Below are 13710 nucleotides of genomic sequence, written 5' to 3'. Positions count from 1 at the left end.
GGGGCAGGGGGAGATCTGATTTTCCATGATAAACCAAAACCAAATACCAAAATATAGAGGTATTTAGAATATATTTTATTACAATGATTGAGGCACAGGTAGGCTTCCAAATTACTTAAAAATTGTAAATATATCAATTAGGGCTGTGCGAGGCTTCGGACAGAGCTTCAGATCCACTTTGGAGTCCGCAGCAGCACATCTGGGTTGAAGCGCTGCCTCGTTCGGCTTCCCCAAGCGGTTTGGAGCTGCCTTGGAGATCTGGCCATAGGGTGTATTGGGGAAATAATAAAGTATCTATAACTTTGTTGTTTTTTGTCCAATTTGGATGATATTTTCAGAGTTGGTACACTCTGTAGAAAGGATGAAGCCTGCCAAGTTTCAAGAAGTTCAGTATAGGGGTTTGAGGGGAACAGCACCCCAAATTCTTGAAAGCAAAACTCATGTCAGGTCTAGGTGTTACAACATAGTGGGGTAAAAACTGCAGGGGTGCTAGCTCTTACTGAGGCCAAGTTTCAAGAAGATCGGTGCAGGGGTTTGAGGGAAACTGCCTCTCAAGCTATGGACAAACAAAACTTGTGCCATGGGTGCTTGTGGGACTGACTGTGTCTGTCTTGGGGCGGGGAGGGGAGACTGCTGCAGGCCTGGCTGCTGAGCTGCTGTGTTACCAGTTACCAATCAATGAATCAATCATGATTCACTCAGGGACCAGGGACTCTGGGACCAGCTCAATACAGAGGACCTGCTACTACATAAGGACTTAATGGGCACCAGTTAGCACCTACAAAACCAGGCTAAGGAGAGGAAAGACTCAACACAGACAATCAACTGCCCAGGACAGACACAGTCTTGGCAGGAGTTTTGTCCGTCACCAGCTAGGGGTGCAGGGCCCCAGGACCCCCTGCATCGATCTCCTCCAGAGCTGGCAGGCATCACAGCAGGGGCCACCATCCCTGCAGCTGTCGCCCCGCTGCACCTTAACACACTCAGGGTCACCCATGGCACGAGTCTTGCTTGTCCGCAGCTTGAGAGGCAGTCCCCCCCAAACCCCTGCACCAATCTCCTTGAAGCTTGGCAGGCTTTGTGGCCTCAGTAAAAGCTACCAGCCCTGAGGTTTTAACCCCCCTGTGGTGTGACACACAGCTATGACACGAGTTTGGCTTTCAAGAATTTGCAGTACAGTTCCCCCCAAACCAATATACTGATCTTCTTGAAATCTAGCATGTTTCATGCTCTCAAAAGAGGCTACCATCCCTGCAAGTTTAATCTAAATCGGACAAGAAACAACAAAGTTATAGATATTTCATTGATTCCCCATTATACCCTATGGCTGGATCTCCGAGGCGGCTTCGGAGTCGCTTTGGCCGGATTGAAGCAGAAACTCAGCCCGGAGCTCCAGATCAGATCACAGCCATCCAAAGTGGCTGCTCCAAAACTGAATCGGATTGCTGCTAACTCGCACAGGCTTAGTATCAAAAAAACACTATGCTCAACTGATTCCTATCTTTCATTTTAATTGTGGAAAAACATGGGTTTTGGGTGTTTTAATCAGAGAATTCTGGATTTTCTAACAGAAAAAACAGAATCCCTGCAAGGTAAAATGTAAAAAGTATTATTCTCTCCTAATGGAAAATGTACATCATCAAAACTGAAGCTCACAGGAAAAGAAGAAAAAAAATAAAACAAGAAAAAAGAGAAAGGAAGAATAAATATGATGAATAATATGAACGCACAAACAAAAATGAGGAAAAGAAATAATATGGAGAAAAACAGGAAAAACAATAAAAATGATATAATCCTCATATGGCACAAAAATGAAAATATACATTGGAAAAGCAGCAGAAACAGAAACCAGCATGAAATAAATTAAAAATGGGAAAAAATGAACAAAAATAACACAGAAGAAAAATTAAAAATAGTAAGAAAAGGGACAAAATACTGTTAAAAATCCCCCAAAAGAAATTTCTTAAAAATAATAAAAATCAACTAAGTGTGACAAAAAAAATTATATTGTGTTTAGAAATGTAGAATAAAATGATAATAAAAAATTACTCAGTTCAAAAAATAGAAAAAAAACACAAAAATAGACAAATAATATGTGTAATATAACCCCCCCAAAATAACCCCAAAACACACAAAGCATGTCAAAAAGGAAAAAGCTAGAAATAAGATGAAAAATGAGAATCAAGTAATAATACAAGAATAAGAATCATAAACTCATAGAGAAGTAAGGACCTCCAGAAGTCATCTAGTCCAACCCCCTGCCTGAGGTAGGATTATCCCTATCCAAACCATCCCATACATACCATAACCTATCTAAACTCTACATAAAACTACTGTCAACCCTGACACAACAGAGACATAACACCCTTACCTCCCACAGGTAAAGCAACCAACGTCTGCTTCTATAAAAGCTTGTCAATATATGCTCAAGAAATCCCAGGGAGAGGACCGTAGTCCCTGCTACAGAAGAAGGCAAAAACTCCCATAGTCCATACCAATCTGGCCATGAGATAAAATTCCTTCCTGACCCCAATTATTGCATTTGATCTGACTCAGTGGAGGGGCAAGACGCTGTAGCCAGAAACCTTTGGCTTTGATCCCAGCAGGAGCATTGGCAAACTATAGTCAGAATCTCCAGCTTTGGCGGTAGCCAACACCCAACGCCTCTGAGGGAGGCTTAAAAGCACATGTAGCAGAAATGGGAAATCCCCATAGTAGAACAAACATAGGCATCACTACAACTAGATCATCTCTGATCAGCAGCTGTCCAACCTCTTCCTAAACACACAGAGGGTCCACAACTTCCCTAAGTGTTGTTATTCTAACAGGAAATACGTTTTTTTCAGATTTTCAATCTAAACTTATTTTGCGGCAACTTCAAGATTGTGTTCTTTTTTCTGCAGCAAGAGAGAAAAAGTGATTTCCCTCTTCTTTATGGCAGCCCTTTCAAGTATTTGAAGTCTGCTATCATGTCTTCCCTTAAGCACCTTTTCTGCAAGCTGAACGTGTCTTGCTCCTTCAGCCTTTCCTCATATAATTTGTTTTCCAAGCCCTTTATCTTTGTTGCCCACCTCTGGATCCTCTCTAACTTCTTCATGTCCTTTTTAAAATGTGGAGCCCAGATCTGCACATAATACTTCAGATGAGGTCTAACCAGTGCCAAATTGAGAGGCACTATCCCCTCCTGCTTCTTGCACCTAATGCTTCAACTGATGCATCCCAAAACTGCATTCACCTTTTGTGTGGCAGTATCATACTGCAGACTTAGATCTCCAAGACTCCCAAACCCTTTTCCATAGTGCTGCCATGCAGCCAGGTGTTACTCATACACACACACTCAGGTACATACACATCCAAACCAGCCTAGGCACATGCATACCTATCACCAATTCAAGGCCATTCACTATACACCCCAAAAGTTAGACAAAAATCAATTGTCTATACCTGCACACTCAATACACATACACAGATCACTAATTCATATATCATGCACACAATGACGTATATATATATATACACACACACACACCAGTTCACACACATACAACCTACCTACACCTAACTTGGATGGTACAGTATGTATGTGTATGCTTGGGGTACCTGGGGGAAGGTTAAGGTGAGACAGAGTTTCATAGATTTCATAGATTTCATAGACATCAGGGCTGGAAGGGACCTCGGGAGATCATCGAGTCCAGCCCCCTGCCCAAAGGGCAGGAAGTCAGCTGGGGTCATAGGATCCCAGCAAGATAAGCATCCAATTTACTCTTGAAGGTGTTCAATGTAGGTACTTGAACCACCTCCGCTGGCAGACTGTTCCAGACCTTGGGGGCTCAGACAGTAAAGAAATTCTTCCTTATGTCCAGCCTGAAACGGTCTTGCAGGAGTTTGTGACCGTTTGACCTAGTCATCCCTTGGGGCGCTCTGGTGAACAAACGTTCCCCCAGATCCTGGTGGTCACCCCTGATAAACTTATAGGTGGCCATCAGATCACGCCTGAGCCTACGCTTTTCCAGGCTAAAGAGTCCCATGGCTCTCAGCCTATCATCGTAAGATCTGTTTTCCTGACCTCTGATCATGCACGTGGCTCTCCTCTGGACTCTCTCAAGCTTCTCCACATCCTTTTTGAATTGTGGAGCCCAAAACTGGACGCAGTACTCCAGCTGCGGCCTCACCAAGGCCGAGTACAAGGGGAGAATGACATCCCCGGGATTTGCTCGAGAAGCATCTATGGATGCAAACCAGCGTTTTGGTCACTTTATTAGCCGCAGCATCGCATTGCAGGCTCATGTTCATCTTGTGGTCAATGATGACCCCCAAGTCTCTTTCTTCTGTAGTGCTATCCAACGTAGCACTGCCGAGCCTATAAGGATGCTGCAGGTTTTTCCTCCCAAGGTGGAGAACCTTGCATTTTTCGGTGTTAAACACCATCAGGTTCTCATCCGCCCATTTGCTGAGCTTGTCCAGGTCAGCCTGGATCACTCGCCTATCTTCTGGCGTGGATGCTTTGCCCCAAAGTTTGGTGTCATCGGCGAACTTGGCCAGTCCACTCCTGACTCCAATGTCCACATCATTAATGAAGATGTTGAACAGTATGGGTCCCAGGACAGAGCCTTGAGGGACCCCACTGGTCACAGGGCACCACGATGAGTGACTGCCATCAATTACAACCCTCTGGGTCCGACCACGGAGCCAATTTCCCAGCCAGCGGATCATGGTGGAGCCAAGACCACAACTAGCCAGTTTGGCCAAGAGGTGATCATGGGATACTAGATCAAAAGCTTTTTTGAAGTCAAGATATATGACATCAATCTCTTCTCCCTCATCCAGGTGATAGGTCACCTGGTCGTAGAAGGAAATGAGATTGGTCAAACAAGACCTACCCGCAACAAACCCGTGCTGGCTATCCCTTAGGATGTTAGCCTGGGCCAGTCCCTCAAGGATGGCCTCCTTAATAAACTTTTCTAAGATCTTCCCCAGGATAGAAGTCAGGCTAATGGGCCTGTAGTTAGCCGGATCCACTCTCCTCCCTTTCTTGAAGATTGGCACCACATTGGCCTTCTTCCAGTCTTCGGGCACTACACCAGAGTGCCAGGAGTTTTCAAAGATCCGTGCCAGGGGCTGGGCTATGACGCTCGCCAGCTCCTTGAGTACCCTGGGGTGCAGATTGTCAGGGCCAGCTGACTTGAAGGTATCCAGCTTCTCAAGGTCAGCATTAATGGAGGGTAGGGGATCCCCATCACCCGGATCTCCCTGTCCCATAGCAGGCATGGGCGTCCCATGGGACTGATGAAAGACTGATGCAAAGTACCTATTTAATAGGTTGGCTTTTTCCTGGGCGTCAGTTGTCAGTTGCCCCATCTGGTTTAGCAGGGGTCCAACGTTGCCCTTGCTTTTCCTCCAGCTCCCCACATATCTGAAAAAGGACTTTTTGTTGTCCTTGATGCTTGAAGCTAGTTGGAGTTCAGTTGCAGCCTTGGCTTTCCTGGTTTGCTCCCTGCAGGACCAGACCAGCGCAGAATAATTAAAGTTAAAGTTAGAGTTAAAGTTGCCAGAACCAGAATTAGAACCAGTGGACTAGATTAGAACCAGGATTAGAACCAGTCCAGAGGAGGGCCACTTGCATGATCAGGGGGCAGCAGGGCAGGCTCTACGAGTGGAGGCTATGGGACCTGAACCTGTTCAGCTTCCACCAGAGAAGGCTGAGAGGGGATCTAGTGGCCATCTAAAAACTGGCCAAGGGAGACCAGCAGGCAATGGGAGAGTCCCTGTTCCCCCAAGCACTACTGGGAGTAACAAGGAATAACAGCCATAAATTGACCAAGAGTAGATTCAGACTAGATATCATGAGGCACTACATAGTCAGGGCAGCTAGGGAAGTGGACCTGGGGGTCTTCAAAAGGAGGCTAAATAATTACCTAGCCGGGGTCATCTGACCCCAGTTCTCTTTCCTGCCATGGCAGGGGGGTGGACTTGATGATCTGCTCACGTCCCTTCCAACCCTAACAACTATGAATAAACTATGACTAGAGAGAAGCTGGCTGAGGAACTGAGGCTTGGGTTTACTTAAGACCAAGTGGCCCCAGGGTTACTTGAGGTCACTGGTGCAAGAGAAAAAAAAAAAAAGACTGGTGGCAAGGACGAGACAGCCAGGAAAGAAATTGAGTCAGAAACCTGGGAGCTCAGGGGAAAAGGCAGTGGGGATAAGACAGTGGTAAAGAAGCAGGGGGTTTGCAGGCAGAGAGGAGCTCAGGGCAGATGTTGGAGGTGGCAGTGAGCCAGAAGCAGGAGTGGGAGAAATGAGACAGAAGTTAGAGGGGCAAGGAGCAGAGATTGGAGCAGGGCCGGACTGTAATAAAGCAAACTGAAATCAGGGGTCCAAATAACAGTTTTATTAAACAGACAACACACTACACAGCCCCATGAAGTTATTGGTTCACACACAACGTGTGCACACACACAAGCACTCACAATGGCAGCAGGAGAAAGAAACTCAGTGGAAGGGTTGAAGTCCAGGTAGAGAAGAGAAACAGAGTCTGAATCCTTGGCTGAAGAGGCGGTGGGGGTGATAACTACCTATCCAGGCTGGAAAGGGGTCCTTGTCCAGCAGGTGTTATCCAGAGGGGGGTCACTGGCAGGGCCTCTGGGTGAATAGGTGGTGTGGCATGGTGCTGGTCTGGATGGAGAGGGCGTCTCAAGGATTCAGTCTTCACTACCCCTTTTATGGGGCAGACTACCTCTGATCTCCTATGGGAGGGCCTATCCAGGCAATGTCAGTCCTGTTCCAGGTGTTCTTACTGAGCATGTGCAGCCTTGGCACAATGGTGGGTTGCCTCATCTTTTGTTTCTTGAATGCTGAAGGTGGTTCCAATGGCTGGGTCCTTGGTCCAGGTATTGGTGTTGATGGTTTGGTCATTCAGAAGGAGCTATTTTTAGACCTACTGCCATTGTCTCTCAAACACCCTCATTCATCCCCATTCATTCAGGAACCAAGTTACATAGGAGGGGTAATCTGAGTCATAGGTTACACAATGGGGCCTAGGGACAGGATGGAGGCTTGACATTACAAGATGGAAACTTGACATGACTTATACAAACTTACATATGTAGGCCTAAAACAGTAATCACACAATATAAAAGCAGTAAAAAATCAATACAAACATAATAATTATCACTTATAAAACAGTGGATATCTATATCAAAATAGCAGGACACCTATTTGCAGAGGGGAGAGAAATAAAACTTACTACCTAAAATAAAATCTTAAAGCTTATCCTACATCTTAGCTTACTTATACTTATCTATAGGGAATAGAAAGGAAGGACAAAGTCAGAAATGGTTAGGGAAGGGGAGAAAATGCATTAAAAAAAAAGAAGAACCAGGGGTTTTGCTACAGCAGGAGGGAATATAATGCCTGGTAGGGTCACCCGTCCCAGATAACTTGAAGGGTCAGACTAGAGGCAGTCCTCTGGCCCTCTTGGTGGAACCCACTCCTATGTGAACCCTACATAACTGTTCAGATTAACAAATTCAATCAACCTAGTCTCAGGGATGACACAGAAGAAAGACCTTGTGAACTGAAAAAGTCTGCAAGGAAGCTACTCCACTGACAAAAGTTCCTCCTAAATCAATGACAAATCAGTCTGAGGGATGTGATGGCATTCAGAGCCATCCTGATTACATGGGAAAACACAAAGGACATGTTTCTGCTGCCTCACTATGGCACCAGGGAGAGATAGAGAAGTATAACCTCACCTCTCTCCATGTGCTACCTCCCAAAACCCTGTAGAATGAAGAAGTTATGGGGAGTTGCCTGCCCTCTCAACAGATACTAACATGCCTAATAATGTCTTTGAGCAGGGGTACTCAACTTCCATCCTGCCAGCCAAGTCCAGCCTGCAGAGCCATGGCTTCCAGCTCACAAGAATCACCATGGGCTGGAAAATTTGGCAGTGGGGAGTGACAGAAGCTCTAGGTGGTTGGATCCAGCTTCACCCAAGCCACTGTTCCACAGCATGATCAGAGCCACTACCCCACGCATCAAGATCAGACAGGGCTGTTCCCCATCCCATGCCTCCCTACCCCTACATTTGGATCACAGGCTCGCCACATCCCTCCCCCCCACACAACCAATGCATCCCAACCAAAGCCGCTTTACTCCCGGGGCATCCTTACTGGAGCTGGGCTGCTCCCCACCCCCATGCATCTGGATTGTGGCTGCCCAATGGTGGTGGTGACAGCTTCTTCAGCTCTGGGGTCCATGGGATCAGAGTGGGGGTGGGGCCCCGCATGGGCTGATTTGCCCCAGGCCCTGCACCCTGCTTGGCTCGCATCTGCCCAAACCCATAGATTTATTATCATAATGTAAGTCATAATATCCTCTCCTGGAGCCTCCACCCTTGCCCCTCAGGTGGATGGATCGGGGCAGATTGTGCACCCCACCATAGCCAGATCGGGCCCCTGCCACACCAGATCCAGCCCATGAGCAAACCTGGCACCTAGGGTGTGAATTACGGGGGAGCTGAGGAGGACCAAGCCCCCTCTAAGAGACAAGATTTGAAGATTGGAAGGTTGTAACCTGGGGGGTGGTCTCTGATCGGATTGCTCCTTCCAGTGACCCAGTTTAATATTTTTGGCAGACCCCGGAGTCAAAGTGTTCTTTCTGGCATTCACCAGTCAATTTCCCTGAAGAGGGTGCTCATTGGCATATGCTCAGCACAAGGCAGCTTCATTGTTTCTATTTTGGAAGGTCATGTGTGTGGAGCAGGCTGGCATGCTTCAGACCAGTACTCCCTCACCATACAAATCTTGAATAGTAGATTTGGTGACAGTATTATTAAATTTCCAGCTGCATGCCACTGCCACTCCTTTGTTTTCCCTGGTACCTTCAGTGCAAGTGCAAAGCAAGTCTCACATTCATGTTTCTTAAACAGTAGCAAAATGCCTTAACTACTACACCCCTAACAGCCGATAAACAACCCAAGCCATAGAGCCCGTGGCCAGATTAAACAAAAGGTAAGACTCTATCCCCTCTTTCAAGGGGGTCAGTCTCTGCACATGGTTCTCATCAGGGCATGGCAGGGAAGGGACGTTTGTATTCCGTTTCACTTTTTTTCTTTTGTTTCCATTTTAAGATGAAGTCTATTTATTTTTGTGAAAATTCTTGTCATAATAGATACCTAGATCAGAAAGGAACTGGCCTGACCAGATCATCTGGTTTGAGCTCCTGAGTAACACAGGCCATGGAACAGCATCCAGCTGTCCCCACACTGAACCCATCTCCAAAAATGCATCCAGTCTGGATTCAGAGGTAAGAACAAAGGGGGGCTCCATCATTTCCCTTGACAGTTGGTTTCAGGGGTTGCTCATTCTCCCAGGTAAAATTGTTATGCTTTAGGGCAAGCATGTCTCTCATTTTAACTTCTAGCCATTGTTTGTTTATTTTACTTTTCTTTTTTTCTGGATTAGAGAGATGGGTAGTGCCTGCTATTTTCTCCCAATGAAGGTGCTTGTCTATTGTCATTTTCCACTTGCTTCCCTTTTTGATAAACTAAACAGTGTGACACCCATCTCTTACTCTGAGGCTTTTTTGTTCTGAGCCCTTGTATAATTTTTTGGACTCTTCTTTTCCTCTTCCCAGTTCCTCAATATCCTTGTAAAATGTGGACACCTGAAGTCTATGCAGTTGTCACAGTCCCAGAATGGGCTGCAGGTTGGACCTTTCAGTTAGCTCCCCTTCCCAAGTCACATACCTCGGTCTATATTTCTCCAAGGGAGAAATTTTGTAATTACCATGGTCCACTGGATCGCTGTGGCAGCTGCCACTTTAAGGGCTGGGTCAGGCATCCAGCAGGTGCCTGATGGCAGCAGCCATTTTGAGACCCTAGTATATAAAGGCTGCAGTCTGCTGCTGCTAGCCTAGGCAGAAACATTGCCTAGCTGAGCTGCAGCAGGAGCAACAGGAGGCAAGAGCAAGAGCAAGAGCAAGAGCATATGGGGATGGCTAGGAGGCTCTTGGTCCTAGGCATGACCTAAAACTGCACCCTGCTGGGGTGGGTGGCCTGGTGGGGCTCCTGGTAGCATGGGAGTCCCCAGGAAATGCCAGGCCAGTTACAACCCTGGTGAAAGATGGGTCGGGGCGCCTTAAGCCCAGCTCCTGCACAACTGGGTGGGTAACCCCATAATAGGGCTGAGAAGGTGGACCCATGAGATAGAGTGGGTTAGATGGTCAAGAAGCCTGCCTTGAGGCACCCTCGACTGGTCAATGCTGGGGCCAGGGCCAGAATGGTCAAAAGGACCAGGGGCCCACCATGAGGGACACCCAGAGCCTGGTGACTTGGAGGTGAGGCCAGGGCCTGTGTGGCAAAAGGTCCCATGGAGGCCACACCTGAGAGGGGGAAGAGTACAGGGAGCTAGGTAGCCCAGATTGGAGGGATCCAGTTGGGGCCCAGACTGAAGGATTATGGGGCCCAGTGTGGAGCTGGAGACTGTAAGAACCGTGATGCCATCTGCGAGGCATGGGCTGCAGTGTAGGGAAGGCTGGAGCTCTAGATAGCACCCCCTGGCATCAGGACAGTAATGGGCGGTCTCCTACATTATACCAGCAGTTTGTGGAAACAACAAAGTTGTAGCAGACGATACTATAGACAATCTGCCCAGATACAGGTGGGCGGGCTGGCATGAGATTTGTCCCCAAGCATGCCCCCTGTTATAGTCCCCAATCACAGCACCCCTGTTTACTAACTGTAACCTGAGCATAGCCCTTCTGTCCTTCACTCTAGGGCTACGAACAGATGTGGTCCTTGTTGCAGGAGAAAATGGTTTCTCATGGGACAAAACATGAGTTTTTAGATGTCCTTTGTGCTTCTTGTGGGACAAAGGCCTCAAAAGGTTTGTGCTTTAAGTGATAGTAACACTTAGTCCTGAACTATCGTGGGGCATGTCTGAATGGTCAGTCCTCCAGGCATCCCACAATGCACCACTTCAGCCTCAATCCTGGCCCCTCTTGAACCCTGTGTAGCTCCTCTGGTCTTGATCATAGAATTCCACTGCCCAGAGGTGTCAGGCCCCAGGTGGCTGCCCCCACCTATTAATTACCATGCACAATGATTCGTTAGCCATTTCATGCTTGTCACTCAGCCAAGACTGGCATCGGAGCCTTTTAGCCACTAATTACTACCAACCATCAGAGACTTCCATCTACCAAAACAATGAGCTATCAGGGAGGCCATCAGACCTGCCCCCTGTCCACCAAAGCAAGTTTGAGCCTTCATACCCCTAATGTCCATCCATCTTCCCTCCACCATGGCATCTCAGTCTGATGCCTCCAGCACCATAAGCAAGCACACAGCAACTGTACCAAGGAGGAGGTAGTGATTCTCATTGTCATGTGCAGTGAGACTGAAAACTGGTGGGTACACCAGTCAAGCCACTGTAAAAAGGCAGTTCATGGAGGAAATGTCAGCCTGGGGACATAACTGTGACTAGGTCCAGTGCTGGTCCAAGTGTCAGTTACTGAGGCAGCAGTTAAAGACATGAGATATACCTGATGTGTGGTTGCTTTGCAGAGTTATGCATACCCACTAGGAGGAACTCTCCCTTATCTTCATAGTCAGTTACATGGTCATGTTAAAAAATGCAGTGGACATGACGAACCTTGCCACCCAAGGGAGCAACAAAGACTCTGCCATCATGAGCATGGTTGAAGACATGCAGACTTTGCAAGTCAGCACAGCAGCTCAGGCAGTGAGCCAGATCAGGGCTTTTCCATCCAGCTGAGCTGAGCAGACTCGCTGACCATCCCCCAGAGCTGCCTGGGCTCCTAGATGGACCTAGGCTCTGACACAGAGGGCCTGGAGCTTCCCATCCTCCACCCATGTTCAGCATCCAAGACCGCTCTTTTCCAATATGAACATGGTACTCCAAAAGACTCGACATGTGACAGAATGGATCTCAGGGAGGGTACATGGCATTAGGTTAGGGGAGAAGTCAAGCAATAGGTGATTGGTGGGTGAGGAACTGGAGTGCTCTGGAACTCAATGGCTCATTGCCCTACCTGCAGTGCTTGAACCATAGCCCTTGGCCTCTTTCTCTCAGTCTCTTCCCCCCAAGACTTGCAGTTTGGGTCTGTACTGAAACAGCAGGACTGTGTTTGAGGAGTGCCCTGTCATGTCCTTCTCTACTCCCTGCCCCCACCCCCCCAAGTGGATATGCAAGTAGGTACTAAAGTCAAATGGGCAATTCATGGAATCTGAATTGTTCTTTGGAGGGGTGTGCTTCATGGTCACTAAGCTGTCATTGTGTTGTGCATCCCATTTCAGTTATTCAGTGATTGGCACTTTTAAAGTTAATTGCTCACTTAACACCTCATTCATCCTTCTACCAAAACAACAATAGCCATAATGCTCAGCAATAGGCCCCTTATGCCCAGAGCTTGAGATAAGGCACTAGTCCTGGGTCCAGATATTAGGGTAATGAAGTGCTGCCACGAGGGATCATGCCCTTTGAGCTTTTTGCTTTGGCTCCCACCCTGAGAAAATAGCAGTAATAGCCTTCACTCTCATGCAGACAACTCACTGGGGATAGATAGAGCCACTTTATTACAAGCAATATGCAACCAGCCAAAGTGTTTGTCAGAAGCAAACCATGGATCATCTCCTGAGATGCCCTGTGGCACCACGATGATACACCCCACAAGTTGTGGCAACACTATCAGAAGCAGTGGTCTGTGCAGAATTTTGGGAACAGACCATATGGAAAGGTTGGATCAGAGACATGACAAAGAAGATTACAAGCAATTCATTGCAAGCTAGTCAGCAAGGAAAGGAGAAAACAAGTGGCTTTTAAATCATCATCTTGGTCAGTCAGTGCACACAACCATGGCAATTTAGGTTCCCCTGTAAGTGGCCACCACAGCATTAGTTGTATTGTTTCAGACTCTTCTACAGCCTGATGCAAGCCCCAAAAGTCAATATGACCTTTCCCTGGTCCCCCATCCTAGTGAACTCAGTGCGTGCAGTCCAGAGCCATTTCACTATGGGAGAGAATAGGTCATGGGCTGGACCAGGGGCTCTGAGTCCATGTGGGGTTGATGGTGGGAGGAGGTGGGGGGGAAGCGAGGATGAGGAGGGAAGGGACCCACCACCCTAAAAAGGTTTTTGCCTCCCCCACCACCTACATTCCTTCAGCACACCAGATACAGCTCTTAGGATTGTGGACTCTTCATAGCTGCTGTCTACCAATTAACTCAAGACAGGTAGGGGCCAGGGGAAGGGAATGCTTGCTTTCTTTGCACTCTGAGTGGTGCAGTGGCTGCTTGTCTTCAGTCTTTGTGAATTATTGGCTGATGATTAAACTAGAGGCAGATTGATCATGCCCCTTCTAGCATGCTGCTCAGCCTGCATAAGGTGGTTGTAGATGGTAGTGAGGTACACCATTAGATATTTCCTGACAGTCCACATAAGAGCCAGATTCACCGGTGACCTATCGCAGCATGCCTGCTGTTTTCACAAGTCAGAGCAATCAGGGATTATCATCTCTTGCAGTAAGAAGCAAAAAAAGACTGCTGGACTGCCTCTCACTATGCAGCAATGAACAGGTGTTGCCTCCAGAGTGGGGTCAGATGGATCAGGGTAACATCAGCCAGGGTGCCACCATTGTGTGGTTATGGACGAGGGGCATTAGGGGGGTCCCAAGACAACAGATCATGCTCAG

Source organism: Crocodylus siamensis, chromosome 1 (assembly GCF_052110815.1).
Source record: "Crocodylus siamensis isolate JL-2025a chromosome 1, ASM5211081v1, whole genome shotgun sequence".
NCBI classification, from domain to species: domain Eukaryota; kingdom Metazoa; phylum Chordata; order Crocodylia; family Crocodylidae; genus Crocodylus; species Crocodylus siamensis.
The sequence above is the reverse complement of the archived record's forward strand: the minus strand, read 5'-3'. Positions refer to the sequence as shown.